We start from the raw sequence: 13082 nt of genomic DNA, 5'->3' as shown, positions 1-13082 counted from the left end.
GAAAACACAAAGGCTCGCTGATGCATCTAGAGCGCAGCAGGAAAACCGCCGAGGAGGCCGCCCGACAAGCTGGCAGCGCCACCGCCCCTCCACGCTGAGCCAGGTGGTGGCCTTCTCCCACTCAGCCCTCAGCTCGCCCGACCGACACGGGACCTGCGCTCCTGGGCTGGGCCTAGCTCCTGCTGGGGAAAAGTGCAGACCGCAGCAAGGCCACAGGAGCCGAGACCCCTCGTGCAGCCGGCAGCCACCCCAGAAAGGCCGCAGGAGCGTGTGCGGGGCCAGGCATCTGCACCCACGGCTGCCAGGCAGGGTCCCCGCTCTCCGAAGCCCCCGCCCGTCACTTCAGACACTTTCTCCGCCTCCAGCTCCTCACAGCACCCCCTGCCCTCTGTCCGACTTGGCGACACGGCCCCCTGGACCTCACTGCTGGCAAGCAGGTTGGAGTCTCCTGCCACAGCCCTTTGAGAACCCTCTCCTGCGACACCTCCACTCCCAGCCTGACCCCCACACTCCCTTGGTCTCCAAGCCGCAGTCAGGTGGTCCCCGCCCCGGCCCAGCTGTGCCTCCACTGCACCCTCTCTCTTCTCGCTAGGGTCCCGAGGTCAAAGGTCAAGGGGACAACCGCCCCCTCCTCTGGCCCTGCTCCTTTCCGCCCCAGCTGCACAGCACAACTCCAGAATCTGGGCTTTCAACACTGGAGGCACCTCACTCCTCACAGAAGCGACCATTCCTACTACACTTACCCGTCAAACCCGCACTAACGCGTCCCCGGTGCCGCTTCCTCTGGGCGGGTTGGCAAAGATGCCCAAGGCCATCCAAGGCTTCCCAGCTCCGGAGACGGAGACAGGGCTGCGGGGGAAGCATGTGGAAGGAGCTGGCAGTCCCAACTAATGGAATTAAAGATCTCACTTTGGAAAAATGTGTAAACCTGTGTGATTTGGTGAAGACACTGCTGGGAGGGACCCCTGTAGGCGAAGTCCCTGGAAATCCACAGTCACTAGGACCCGGCCTCGCCTAGGAGCCCTCGCTGGCAATCTGACCCTCTTCCTGCTGAGCCACATTCATGCTGGCAAAACCCCAAGGTACACCACTCAGGGTGACAAACAGAGGGGACGCATCTACAAAGAAAGCCCAGGGGACAAATAACACAAAAGTCAGGATGTTCCATACTTAGGGCAGAGGGTGGGAACACAAAGGGAGCTTCTGTGGAATTATTAGCTGCCTAAAAAACTTTTTAAAAAAGACTTTATTTTTGAGAACACTTTTAAAGAAACACAGAGACGACGGTACAGAGATTTCCCACATACCCACCCCTTCACATCCCCTTTCTTAGCAGCTTATGTTAGCATGCTACGTGTGTTACAATTAACGAGCTAACATTAACATATTTTTATTAATGAAACTAATAAGTCATAGTTTATTCAGATCTCCTCCGTTTTTACTTGGTGTCCTTTCCTGTTCTGGGACCTCACCCAGGATCCCACGTGACACCAGGTCATCATGTCCCCTTGGGTCTTCTCTGGGCTGTGACGGTTCCTCCGACTTTCTTGTTTTCAACGACCTTGACAGTTGTGAGGGGTCAGTCAGGCATTTTCCAGGACGCTCCTCCTGGAAAGAAGGGCCCTTTTCATCACGGCCCGTCCAGGGCAGCCGTCAGCACAACCGTCCCCATGACCTTCACCGCGGCCGCTGACCTTGGTCACCCGGCACAGGGGTGTCTGTGGGGTCTCTCTGCCACATGGCTGCCCCCCCACTGTCCCCCGGAAGGGGGTCACTGTGCACACCGGCACCCGAGGAGGGGGTCCGCCCCCCTCCCTGAGGACGGAGCAGCGGCCGGACCGGCGTGGATTCTCCTGGGAGCAGATTCCCTCGTCTCCCGGTGTGCTCACCAGTCGCTCGTTTACAGCAGGTGGACTTGGGGGTTTTTACTTTATACTCTGGGCTGTGATCCAATCCGACTGAGTTTTGTCGCTGCACCCGCTCCAGCTCTGGCCGCTGGGAGCTCCCTTGGTCGCCCCGGTCCCTCTGACTCCCCTGTGGGGCTGTTTTTCCAGCACTTCCCTACTTCCGGGCACTGCCAGGTGCTCCGGGACCACCGTGGGTGTTTCTGTCAGTCTCAGAGAGGAACCCTGACTCTATTTCTTAGATACTGCTGAAGGAGCCCGCGGTTACACTCCAGAAAATACACTTGCAGCGGCGAGTTTTGTCTACCTTGAATCCATCTTCTCCTTCTGACAACAGCACCCCAGATTTGTTCCAAGGAAATGGGTTTCTCCCACTGGATACTGACTGGGTGGGCCTGTGGAAAGGGCTGCCCGCAAAGAGTGAGACGGAGAAGCCTAAATTCTCCATTTTTAACTGCTTGCATAATTACATCCATAGTTTTAAAAACTGTAAAAAATTTTAAACCTTTTGTTGTTAACAAGCAGAGACCAAATCTAAATGAGAACAACACTGACGACTCTGATCTAGAATAGAAACGAGCACGACGCACGCCCACTTTGGAATGAAGCGTGTCTGCCGAGTGTGCACCCCGAGTGCATGTCGCCGTGGCCCTTTCCTTTACACAGCTTCACGTTGAGCCCTTTTCCCACGTGACAGTCAGGAAAGGCTGATTTGCTAACGTAATGAGCACTTACAGTATTCAAACGTTTCTGTCAAGTATGCAGCGCTTGGGCATTTTCCCACGAGTTTTGCTGAGGGAGAGAAGTTTCACAGCCCTCAAATGGCAGCGCTCCTCACAGCCCCCAAAGCAAAAGGGTCCCTGATGCACTCGGGACATAAGTTACCCCCTCAACGCCAGCGCAGCAAGTAAGTGTTACACGTTAGCAAACCTCGAGAAGCATTAGCTGAAGAATGTTTTAATTAGGACACGGGTACACTTAAGAAAGAATCAATTTCAAGGGTTTTAAAACAAAAACTGTGTGCACTTTAGGAGGTAAGGTTTTCCGACGTCCCCTAAAATATCGGAACCTGGAGATCTGTGGAAATGGGGAGGGACTTGCGGCGGACATCCCGCTAAGCCCCCGAGCCGGCTCAGCAGGTCTGCGACACCACCCGCAAGGGGCCGCAGGGTCGAGGGCGCACGGACGGCCGCGAGCCCAGCCGACCGGTAACCGCCGCGGGCGGGAGTTAGCTGGGGGGCAGCCGCCCAGACCTCGCTGGACAGGGCCCCGAAGAGCGCCTGCAAAGCAGACTCGCCGGGCACCGGCCGCGCCCGCCAGCACCGACCAGGGGACGCGCCCGAGCGCCCGGCCACGACGGCCCAGACGGCGCCCGCGCCGATGCTGCCAGCGCTGCTGCCCGCGCTGCTGCCCGCTCAGGCCCGCCCCGGGCCCGCGGCTCCGCCCCCCGCCCCGGCTCCGCCCCCGGCCCCGGAGGGCGGCGCGTCGGAGAGCAGGCCCCTGCCTGGCGTCGAGCTCAAAGCCCGCGCGGCCCGGGCCCCGCTGGCCGGGCGGCTGGCCCTCGGGCAGGGGCGCCGCGCTCCGGGCCTGCCCGCCCGGCGTGGACGCTGCGCCCCTGCGGCCCGCGGCCTCCAGCCTTGACTTCACTGGCAGAAGTGGGGCCAGGAAACAGTCCCGCCGCCAGGCTCTGCAGCACGTGGACGCGACGGCCACACCACCTGCGCCTCCGGGAACAGACTGAAAGGAGACGCCACACCCCAGCACGTTGAAGACGGGGTTTAGGAACTTTCGGTACCTGCACCCCTACCTTGGGAATCAAAAGATACCTTACCTTTACTTTGATTCATTAAATTTATAAAGTCAAAAAATGACGGGCGTGCAAAGCTGTCCTCTGTGCTGTAGGTGACGGGCAGTGGCCGCGCCCCGCCAGAGCCGTCCTTGCGAGCTGGAAGTTCTCTTAGGGGCTGGCGGCTGCATTTGACTCGGGGACAGTAAGTGACAGGGGCCAGCGCGGTGACGGCAGATCACCCCCAAGCCCAGGCCTCACCAGTAAGTCCACCTGTGCCCTCTGCTTTCCCGCACGCCCCCCTCAGCTGATCCCAGGGGACCTCAAATGCTGCGACTTTGTTTCTGCATGTGTTGAATAATTTTTACAATTTAAAGGTGAGTTTTTTTAACATATATTTTTAAATCGTGAACATAATGTTTGGAGAAAAAAAGGTAAATGGACTGGAAAGGGGAGATTAGAAGCTTGCCTGAGCTAAGTTCACACAACCTTTATGCTATTTTACACGTGTTTCTGTAAACCCACATTGGGACTACGTCCCACCAGTGTTTTCAGGCACACTTGGGACGGAGCCTCAAGTGTGTTCTGGAAGGGAAACCTCACACAGCCAACAGTGCCCAGGCGCCTACTCTGAAGTCGCTGGGCCGCGGTCACACAGGCACAGTCCAGCACCCGGAGGCTACGGGGCCTTCAGCACCAAGCACGTGCCGGCCTCAGAGAGCACTCCAGAAACCCCGGGCTCGGCAATCCTGAGAACAAGGGCAGCGTAAGAACCAGCACCGTGTGTGTTGTGGATTGCACACTGCGCATCGTAATTATGCTTTGGGTTCCATAAAATGATACAGTATTGATCTGCACTGAACACAAATGGCAATTTTTAAAGCTCATAGAGCAATCTAGAGAAAAAGACCCTAATTTAGCAGCTGGGCTTTACTCTGCATTAAAGAATGACCAATTACGGCTTTATTTGGTATAAAATGACAATGAACACACAGCTCTCCCACAGGAAATCACATTTTCTTGGTCACCAGTCCTACCACCCATTTCTCAAGGAGTTAATTCTGAGTTAACAATCCTTAAGAGAAGACATGGAAGTTCCTTTCAGATGATCCAAGGCTTAATTTCAGTCCCAAGCACCTACTAGATTTCCCCTCCAAAGCTTGGAGAAGCCGTTTCCAGCCCCACCTGCCTGCCAGTACACAACTCGGGGATTTATTTTGTTGGGGGACTGGGTTCCTTTACCAAGGCTCTGCATTTCTGCTCCACAGGGAAGGCGCTCGGTCTGGCCCATCAGACTGAAATACTAAGAATAACTTGGCCGCACCTCTGTTTATCAGGCAGAGGCAGGGCGGCCCAAGCACAAGGTGACCACCTCCTTCCTGACTCCCTGAGCCAGCACCCTCGACGGGGCACTCTGCCCGGTGCCCAGTCCAGTTCTCACCCAGCACCTGCTACCCACACACACTGACAGAAGCTTCACGCAATCATTCAGTCCCCGTGGTAAAGAGGCAGGTATCAGTCTCCCCAGTTTGCAGACGGGGAAGCTAAGGCCCAGAGGGTTAAATAACATGTCAAGGTCACACAGCGAGTGACAGGCAGGGTCAGCATGACTCCAACCCAACAGTCTGGTTCCAGAGACCAGGCAGGTAACCACTTCCCTAACCTGCCCCTCAATAAAAACTAGAAAATGCCTCCATAAACCAGGAGATAGTCAGGACCACCTCAGAGACGGCAGCAGTGACGTAGGGAGAACACGGGGAAGGCCACCATGTGGGAACAAGTGAAGCACGTGTGGGAAGCTGAGGAGTCTGGGAGCTGGAGCCACGCAGGTCAGAGACAGGAGGCCGTGGGCCCGGCGCGACGAGGGGAAAGGGGGCAGATGGAGGGGGGCAGAAGACAGGTGGGAGCCGGGTCAAGCCGGGCGTTTGTAACTAAGTAAGTTACAGTTTTATTGCAGATACAAAGGCAGGTCACAAGGGCCTGTAAGCGCAGGGCTAAGATGACGCCCTCGGGCTGCCGGTGGAGGGCCCTGAGCACAGGGAAGACTCAGGCCCCAGCAGGAGGCTTCTGTCAAGGCCAAACAAGAGATGGCGGTGGCCTGCAGGCCACTGGGCAGCGGGGGAGATGTGGAGAACAGGCACCTCGGGAGAAGGGTTAGTGCAGGGACAGTGGGAACACAGTGTGCTGGGGACTGGAGGTGACAGCAGGGAAAAGCGAGGAGTCGAGGATGGCTGCCAGGCTTCTAGCGACTGTGGGGTGTTATGGCATTCACCGCGAGGAAAAAGGGGAGAAAACTTAGGAAAATGAAGTGATTGGTTCCAAATGTTCAGCTGGGAGCCTGTGAGATGTCAGCCTAGAGGGCGGTGCTGCCTGCGGGCCCGGGGCCCAGGCACCCGCGGGAGCTGGAGATGGGAAAGCAAGAGCCGAGCCGCCGCGTGTCCACAGCAGACCAAAGGCTGGCCCCCCGCGGGCTCTGTCCGGGCAAAGGCACCGCCTCTCATCCCAGACATTCGCACAACCTGAGTGTCTCCACTCCCCGCCTCCCGCCTGCACCGCAGAGCCCCCCACACCACAGCTCTGAGTTCAGAAACCCCCACAGTGCCTCGGCCAGGGCTCAGAATACAGACACAAGTGCTTGCGGCGGTCCCCAGACCCTGCTCTGGTCTCCTTTTCCGCACAGCGGACCTCGAACAAAACTCCAAGGCTCGCCTCAGCTTTCCCAGCAACACTCTGCTCCTCTTTATCAGTCAACAAAGAGAAGGCACTGTGACCACCTCCCTCTCACTTGTGGTGAGAAAGGCTCTCTTGGGCCTGCGCTAGCCGGGCCCTGGGCGCTGTGCAGACAGGTCCACTGGCCTGCATCCAGATTTCCCAACCTGGGGCGAGAAACCGAGCTCGAAGAGGAGGGAAGATCCACTCCAGTCCCGGACGGCTTCCCAGAGGCCCCCTCCGCTCTCATAAGCTGTTCTGGATGCCACTCTGGGTGGGGTTTCTCCGCAGAGTACAAACAGCCTCAGAAGCTGGGGAGGGGGGGAGTGGCCAGCAGTTACTTCGGGGACGGCCCACAAGGACCCCAGACCCGGGGCCTGGGGAGGAGCGGCTCTGGGGGCTGGGGTCAGCGCCAGGTCAGGGTTAATACCAGCCGGGCCGCCGTTCCTCAGGCAGACAGCGGGGGCAGACTTCTCCCATAAGAGGAGCAAAGCCCTCTGGGGGATGAGGGAGCCGTATTCCTCACTCCTCTCGTGCCCCCGTGGGTCCCCTGCCCGCTCACACTCACTCTCCCCAGGAGGGAAGGCAGTGTGGGCTAACGATGCGCCTAGAGGGAGGCCCAGGCCCGCCTGGCCGGTCGTGTCCTCACAGGGCCACCCACAGTGGCCGTGCACTCAGGTCGCCTTACAGGTGAGGCTGGTCCCTCCGAGGGCGGCTGCGCTTGTCCCCAGACGTGCTTGGCACCAGGTGGATAAGTCTGTCTAGTTTGAGATACGAGACTGGCCAGCCCACTGGGCCACAGAGAGCTGCTCTCGAGTTATTTCTGTGTGAACAGGGCCACTCTGACCTCCGCTGGCCTTTGGGGTGTGGGGTTCTCTCCACTGGTCTGGAACTCAAGAAGGTCAGAAGTAGGTGCTGAGCACAGAGGCCCACATGAAGCCTGTGCTGGGCAGGTACTGGGCCCCCCTTCCTCAGGAGCCTGACTTCCTGCAGCACAGACTCTGCCCCGTTAACACGCTACCCGCCAACCAGATGGAAGCCGGGGGCTCCCGAAATGCTTTCCAGAAAGAGACCTCGCCCACCTGCTCCCCTCAGAACAGCCACCAGGAGACCAAGGAGCCCAGCACAAGGACAAACAGCAGAGAGGAGAGACGGCAGGTCCAGAAGCCACGTCCCAGGCTCAGATGAGAGGCCCAGGAGTTGAAAGCCACAGCCACCAGGCTGTCTGCCACATGCTGCCAACGCCTCCCCGACCCAAACCCAGGCCAAAGAGAGTGCCTGGTGCAGGCCTGTGGACACGCCTGCTGCAGACCTGAAGCCACCAGTGGCCAGGGCTGCCTCCGGCTTCCAAAAGCTACCGGACCAGGGCAAGGGGACAGACAGCACACGTGCCAGCAAACAAACAGGGCATCTCCGGGGCCCTCACAACAGGGGCACAGACAAGAGCGGCATGGAGGGGGCCAGTGGGACAACAGCCGAGCTGGTGGCTGACCAGTGAGCAGTGGCAGCCTCGCGAACACGTGGGGGACGACTGTCGCCCACAAGAGGAAGAGCAGACACTCGGGCCCTGCGGTGGGGCGGGGTCTGCACAGAGCAGCAAATGGGGAAAACAGAGGGGAACTGGGAGCTTCTTCTTAAGGGGCCATACTTCACCCACCGTGATGGGAAGTCACCAAAGGGGTCGCACAGGGGCTCCCTGCCTCAGTGACCACACGAAGGTGCACGCACCAGAGCAAGTACAGGCCGGGAAAGCCAATGAGGTGCTCCCGCGGCTCAGAGCGGGTTCGAGTGGGGAGGACGCCAGCAAGCCTGGCCAAGACCCGGAGTGAGGGTGAGAGAAAGGGGGCTGAGGGTGGCTGCATGACACTGGGGACCAGGGACAGGGCGGGAGTGACAGGCGGAGGGAGAGGCACGGGCCCCCAGAGCAGGAGGGAGCGGGGCCCTGGGGCTGAGGGCAGGCGGTGGGGACCAGGCCGGCGCAGTTAGTTTGGTCAGACCCTGCTGAGGGCCTGAGTGAGACAGGGACAGGACACTGGCCACTGCCCTTGACAAAGACAGGTCACTGGGGACTGGAAGAGACATTTCCGAAGGATGTAAGGCCACCTGACAAGAACAGACGAGATCGTGACAGTGGGGACAGGCGGTGGAGGTGCTGGGTGAACAGAGGGCCCACGAGGACGGTGCCCAGGGACCTGTGAGCTGACACGTGCTCGGGGTGGACGGCCCTGGACACGGCGCAGGGGCCATTTCTCCAACAGGAGGCCGCACCAGCACCAGACCGCAGCCAGTGGCCTCGGGGTGGTGCCCAAATGTCCAAAACACATACTCCACCAAATCCGTCATTCAAAAGCACCCCAGGGAATTAATGAAAAACTTCCCAAATTTTACTTAAAGATTTCCCGATGTAAAGGTAATTTTAGACAACAAACTAGCATTGGGTTCAGAGGGTGCCTGGGGCCCAGGGGAAGCCCAGCCCTTAACACAAGGACAGGGAGCGGCCTGGCACCAGCTGGCATCCGGAGCTGCGACGAGGCTCCAAGTGCACATGAAACGCTGTGCTGCGGGCCCAGCTGCTCACAGGGCTACGAAGACTACTTCTGCTGTTTCTCAACAGATAACTTGATTTATTCTTTCTGAAAAGAGCCTCACTTTTATACACAAAATCACCAGAAACTCACAATAGAGGACATTAAAAGCAAGAAGCCACCTCTTAAAACCCTGTGAATAAAAGGGTTACAATCACCTAGAGCCACGCAAATCCCCAGACGAGTCACAGGCTGAGAAGACAACTAAGAAAATCACCACAAAAACTAAACGCCATAAAGGCAAGTTATTTAACTTGATTTCGCCGAGCCTTTGAGCACTCGCTGTGCGGTGGCCTAGCCCTAGGGTTCTTAACGGGGCAGCAAAGAGCCAGCGCCCAAAGGGAGAGCCAGGAGGGCACCGAGAAGTTCGGGTCTGGACCGTGACTGCAAAATCCAGGAGGCCCTGCTGGCAGCCCCGCCGCCGGCCGTCACCCAGCCTGGGGTCCCCCGGCGTGGACCAGTCCCAGCCCCCACCCCCCAGCCCCCGGCCGCCACCCGTGCTCCTCCAGGCCCCGTGTCCAAGGCCCCTTCCCGGGAGAAGAGCACAGAGCTCTTCTCTTCAGGACGGGGAGGCCAGGAGCCAGGGGCAGACGGCGTCCTCCTAGAGACACCAGGGACAGACTCCTGCCTGGGTCCCGGGTCGCGCACCCCCAGCCTTACCACCCAGGATGAGACCTCCTTCCAGAAGCACAGACGAAGGGTGAGGGCGGCGGAGGAAGAGGGTGGCGCTCGGAGGGCTCGGCCCCGCAGGATGCCACCGCCCTCTTCCGCTGCTGGGGGTGCCAGTGGGCGCTTCGGGAAACCGGCCGATGGGAGCGACAGCCAGGCCGATGGGAGCGACAGCCAGGCCGATGGGAGCGGACAGCCAGGCCGGCGCGGCGTGGCGAGCTGCAGGGACCCCCGCGGCCCTGGGAAGCGCGCAGAGCCCGCATCCACCCCGCTGGGTGCACACGCAGTCTGTCCCTCGTGTGGGGGGAGGGGTCCCCCATGGCCGGGATCACGGAGGGCGGGTGCGGCCCCCGCACTCTGTCAGGAGCCGTGCTGCTTCCTTCCTCCCGAGACCAGCTTATCTCAGAGCCTCGGTTTCCTGGTTTTCACTGCGCTATTGTGTAAAGGGGGGGGGGCTGAGACTCACCAAAGGGGTTTCAGTGGCCTCCTAACAGACTGCCCTGTTGGCGCTGGGAAGCAGGGTACAGAGTTCCCTGTTCTTAGAAAACTAGACATGATGCTAGTTTTGACATCGTTAGGACCTAGAACCAACCCTGAAGAAAAAGCTAAAAAGTACAAAACTGTGTGATGATGAATTACTCCTATTCTATAGGATGGAGAGGCTTAATCTACTAAAACGTCTTTTAAATAATTACTCAAGCAAAGAGTCAGGTTTGAGCGATCAAGATCACCACGACTTCCTCTGCCTCGTCTGCTGTGTTGCGGCGCGAGCCCTAATCTGCTCATCACGGTAACGTTTACAGAAGGATGTTTGTCTTTCCTATTCTGGGACACTGTTAGTGTCAGGCTGACTTATAAATTTAAGTACAGATACAACTAAGATGTAATCCACTTTTTGAAACCCAGTAGGAGCGCCACACTGTTGTCAGAAGTGATTTTGACACTTTGTAAGATGTGAAGGTGATCTAAGAGGGCTCGCCCTTCAGATTAATGCTCCATCCGCATTTGCTACCTTCAAAGACTAAATTCCAAAGCTTAACTATACAAAAAAAAAGACATTTTTACCATGAAAAATTGTTTCTTCGATACCCGTTTTTAAACCGCCTCATCAGGCAGTTGCAATATGGCCAAAAGAGTAAGGAGGCCAGCTCAGTCAGCACGCGTGGGAGGTCACAGCCACCTGACAGACGGGAGCCCGGCGCTTTCTCTCCATCCTCAGCAGGGGGCCACGCAGGGCGGGTGCGGGAAGAAAATGTGTGTTGGCTTTGGATCTCGGCTGAGGCCGGGCCACACCTTCTGGACCGACGGCCCCAGCAGCAGAGTGACCGGTCCTTCCTCCAAAGGTTCTTGTCCGCAGACACACGCTCACGGGCTGGGAGCCAAGACCCACACACACCGCGTTCTCACACACAGCCGTTCCTCAGCGCCCTCCTGGGGGAGTGAGGGAAGTTCATCTCTAAGGCCTTGTAAGTTGTCTGAATAAATGAATTAGAACCATTTCCTCCTGTTAAAATAAAATACTTTCAAATTAAAGACAAATTAACTTTGCAAAGGATTAAAGAGGCAGAAATTCAAACCAGCTTAACAGGATGAGCAGGTGAGTTTCTGAGGTCCACTGGCCTGCATCCGGATTTCCCGGCCCACCCACCATGCTGGCTACCCTGGATGGAGGTCCTCCAGCTCCTCCTCCCCCAGGGAGACCCCCCACTGCTCTCCCTGGATTGCAGCCCTCAGGGGGATGGGGACCTGAGTCCCAGCCGCCCCACTCTGCCGATGCCAAAGAGTGCAGCAAACGCGCAGACACCGGTGACCAGACGCCCAGCCTTCGGAGCCACCCGGCCGCCAGAAGGCGCAGCCCGACGCACCCCAGCGCCCTCAGGAGCTAGACAGAGGCCACACTGGTGGGGAGCGAGTCTGCCAGCCCCAGAGCTGCAGGGGAAGGCCACACGCTTGTCCCCACACTGTAAACGGTGTCACTGCACTAAACTTACCCTGTTAAGTCTACTGTCACGACACTTTTAAAACATTGGCCTTTCCTAATAAAAAAAAACCACCAGATGCAATTCCTTTGCCTTTTCATTGTGAGGATGTGGGAAAAGCAGAAATAACTATATAGTAGTTAAGCTAAACGCCAACTGGCATCAAAGCAGGGAATTTCAAAGCTAAAGCAGCAGAAGAAATCGAATTAATTCAGGGTTGACTTAAGTTAGTACCAGGGGCAAAGACAAGGAGATGTCTGAGTAAGGAGAAAAGTGGGGAGGACAGACAGATGAGAAAAACTCACAACTTGAAGATATATCAGAGCCTACGTGCCACAAGGAAAGAGGCTGAGTTATTTTTTCACTGCTACACCTTTGCCATCTAAAATGACACAGAGTAGGTACTCAAAAAACACCTGTCAAATGATTGCAAAAATAGATGAATAAAAAACGTTAAATTTATACTAATGAAGATGAAAAGCTACACAAATATAAGATGCTAGCAACCCTTTAGATTTAAGGAAAGTGACTATCACAGAAGGTACAGTTTTCTAAATAAAGTTCATGCCACAGTAGTAACCATGAGTCACAGGCTCAACCTTTCAATAAACTCACTGTGAGCCCAGCACTTGACTGTCTGTAAGTGAGGTGGCCGAGGCAGTCCTCGGGGGAAAATGAGGAGCTGTGAATGCACCGAACAGAACGCTAGGTCTCCCAGACGGAGGCGAGGACACGAGGCGACCGAGGTCAGACCGGTGGCTACCCCGGGAGGTGGGTGCTGATGCAGACAGGCAGAGGAGGGATGGGAGGATGGTGGAGACGGTCATGTGGTCGCACACAGCCCGAAGTCACCAGGCTCACAGCTGCCCTGCCGGCTCCTACCAGCTCAAGAGAGGGTGCTGGGTTTCAGGAATGTTGTGGGCCAGCCTGCCACAGCTCACTGGGAGCCTGAAATAGGTAACGGCAAGAATATTTATGCCACGGAAGTTGGAAAATGCTACAAATCAGGGCTTTTTACAACCCCCTCTCAAGAAAGCCATTCGTTAAACATTTATCAGCACACCACTGCAGGTACCTTAAGATATGTAAACTCTATCTCAGAAAAAGAAAAAAAGAAGAAAAATTCTGGAAAAAAAAAAGAAAATATTTAAATAAATAGCAAATTTAATTCTCAGTGTGTTAAAAGTAAAGTAAGTTTTACCCTGAGAATGAAAAGTTTATCATCAGGAAATCTATGAATGAAATTTACTATATTAACAGATTGGAGGGAAACCACACGATCATTTCAACAGATGCAGAAAAACCAAACAATAAAATTCTACTGCTGTACATGATAAAGTTTATTTTTTAAAAACTCTCAGCAAAGCAGGGCATTTACTTGCTTAATTAGATGAAGGGCATGAACAAGACGACTGCAGTGAGCATCACTCCTGCAGAGGGAGCATCAGAG

General features: G+C 56.5%; 1 protein-coding gene across 6 annotated transcripts in view; it reads right to left on the bottom strand.

Moving 5' to 3' along the window:
* ADARB1 (adenosine deaminase RNA specific B1) overlaps positions 1–13082 on the bottom strand; it is a 112585-nt gene that overhangs the window by 85262 nt on the left and 14241 nt on the right. Inside the window, exon 1 of one of the 6 annotated variants that reach the window (XM_031460932.2) lies at positions 9645–9694. The exons of the other annotated variants lie outside the window; for them this stretch is intronic. The gene's annotated coding sequence lies outside the window, so the exon portion shown is untranslated. Of the gene's footprint in view, positions 1–9644; positions 9695–13082 lie in introns of those variants that run through there. 6 annotated transcript variants of the gene reach the window in all.

This window comes from Camelus dromedarius, chromosome 2 (genome assembly GCF_036321535.1).
Source record: "Camelus dromedarius isolate mCamDro1 chromosome 2, mCamDro1.pat, whole genome shotgun sequence".
Classification (NCBI taxonomy): domain Eukaryota; kingdom Metazoa; phylum Chordata; class Mammalia; order Artiodactyla; family Camelidae; genus Camelus; species Camelus dromedarius.
Note: the sequence above shows the minus strand (reverse complement) of the source record. Positions and strands in the feature narration are given on the sequence as shown.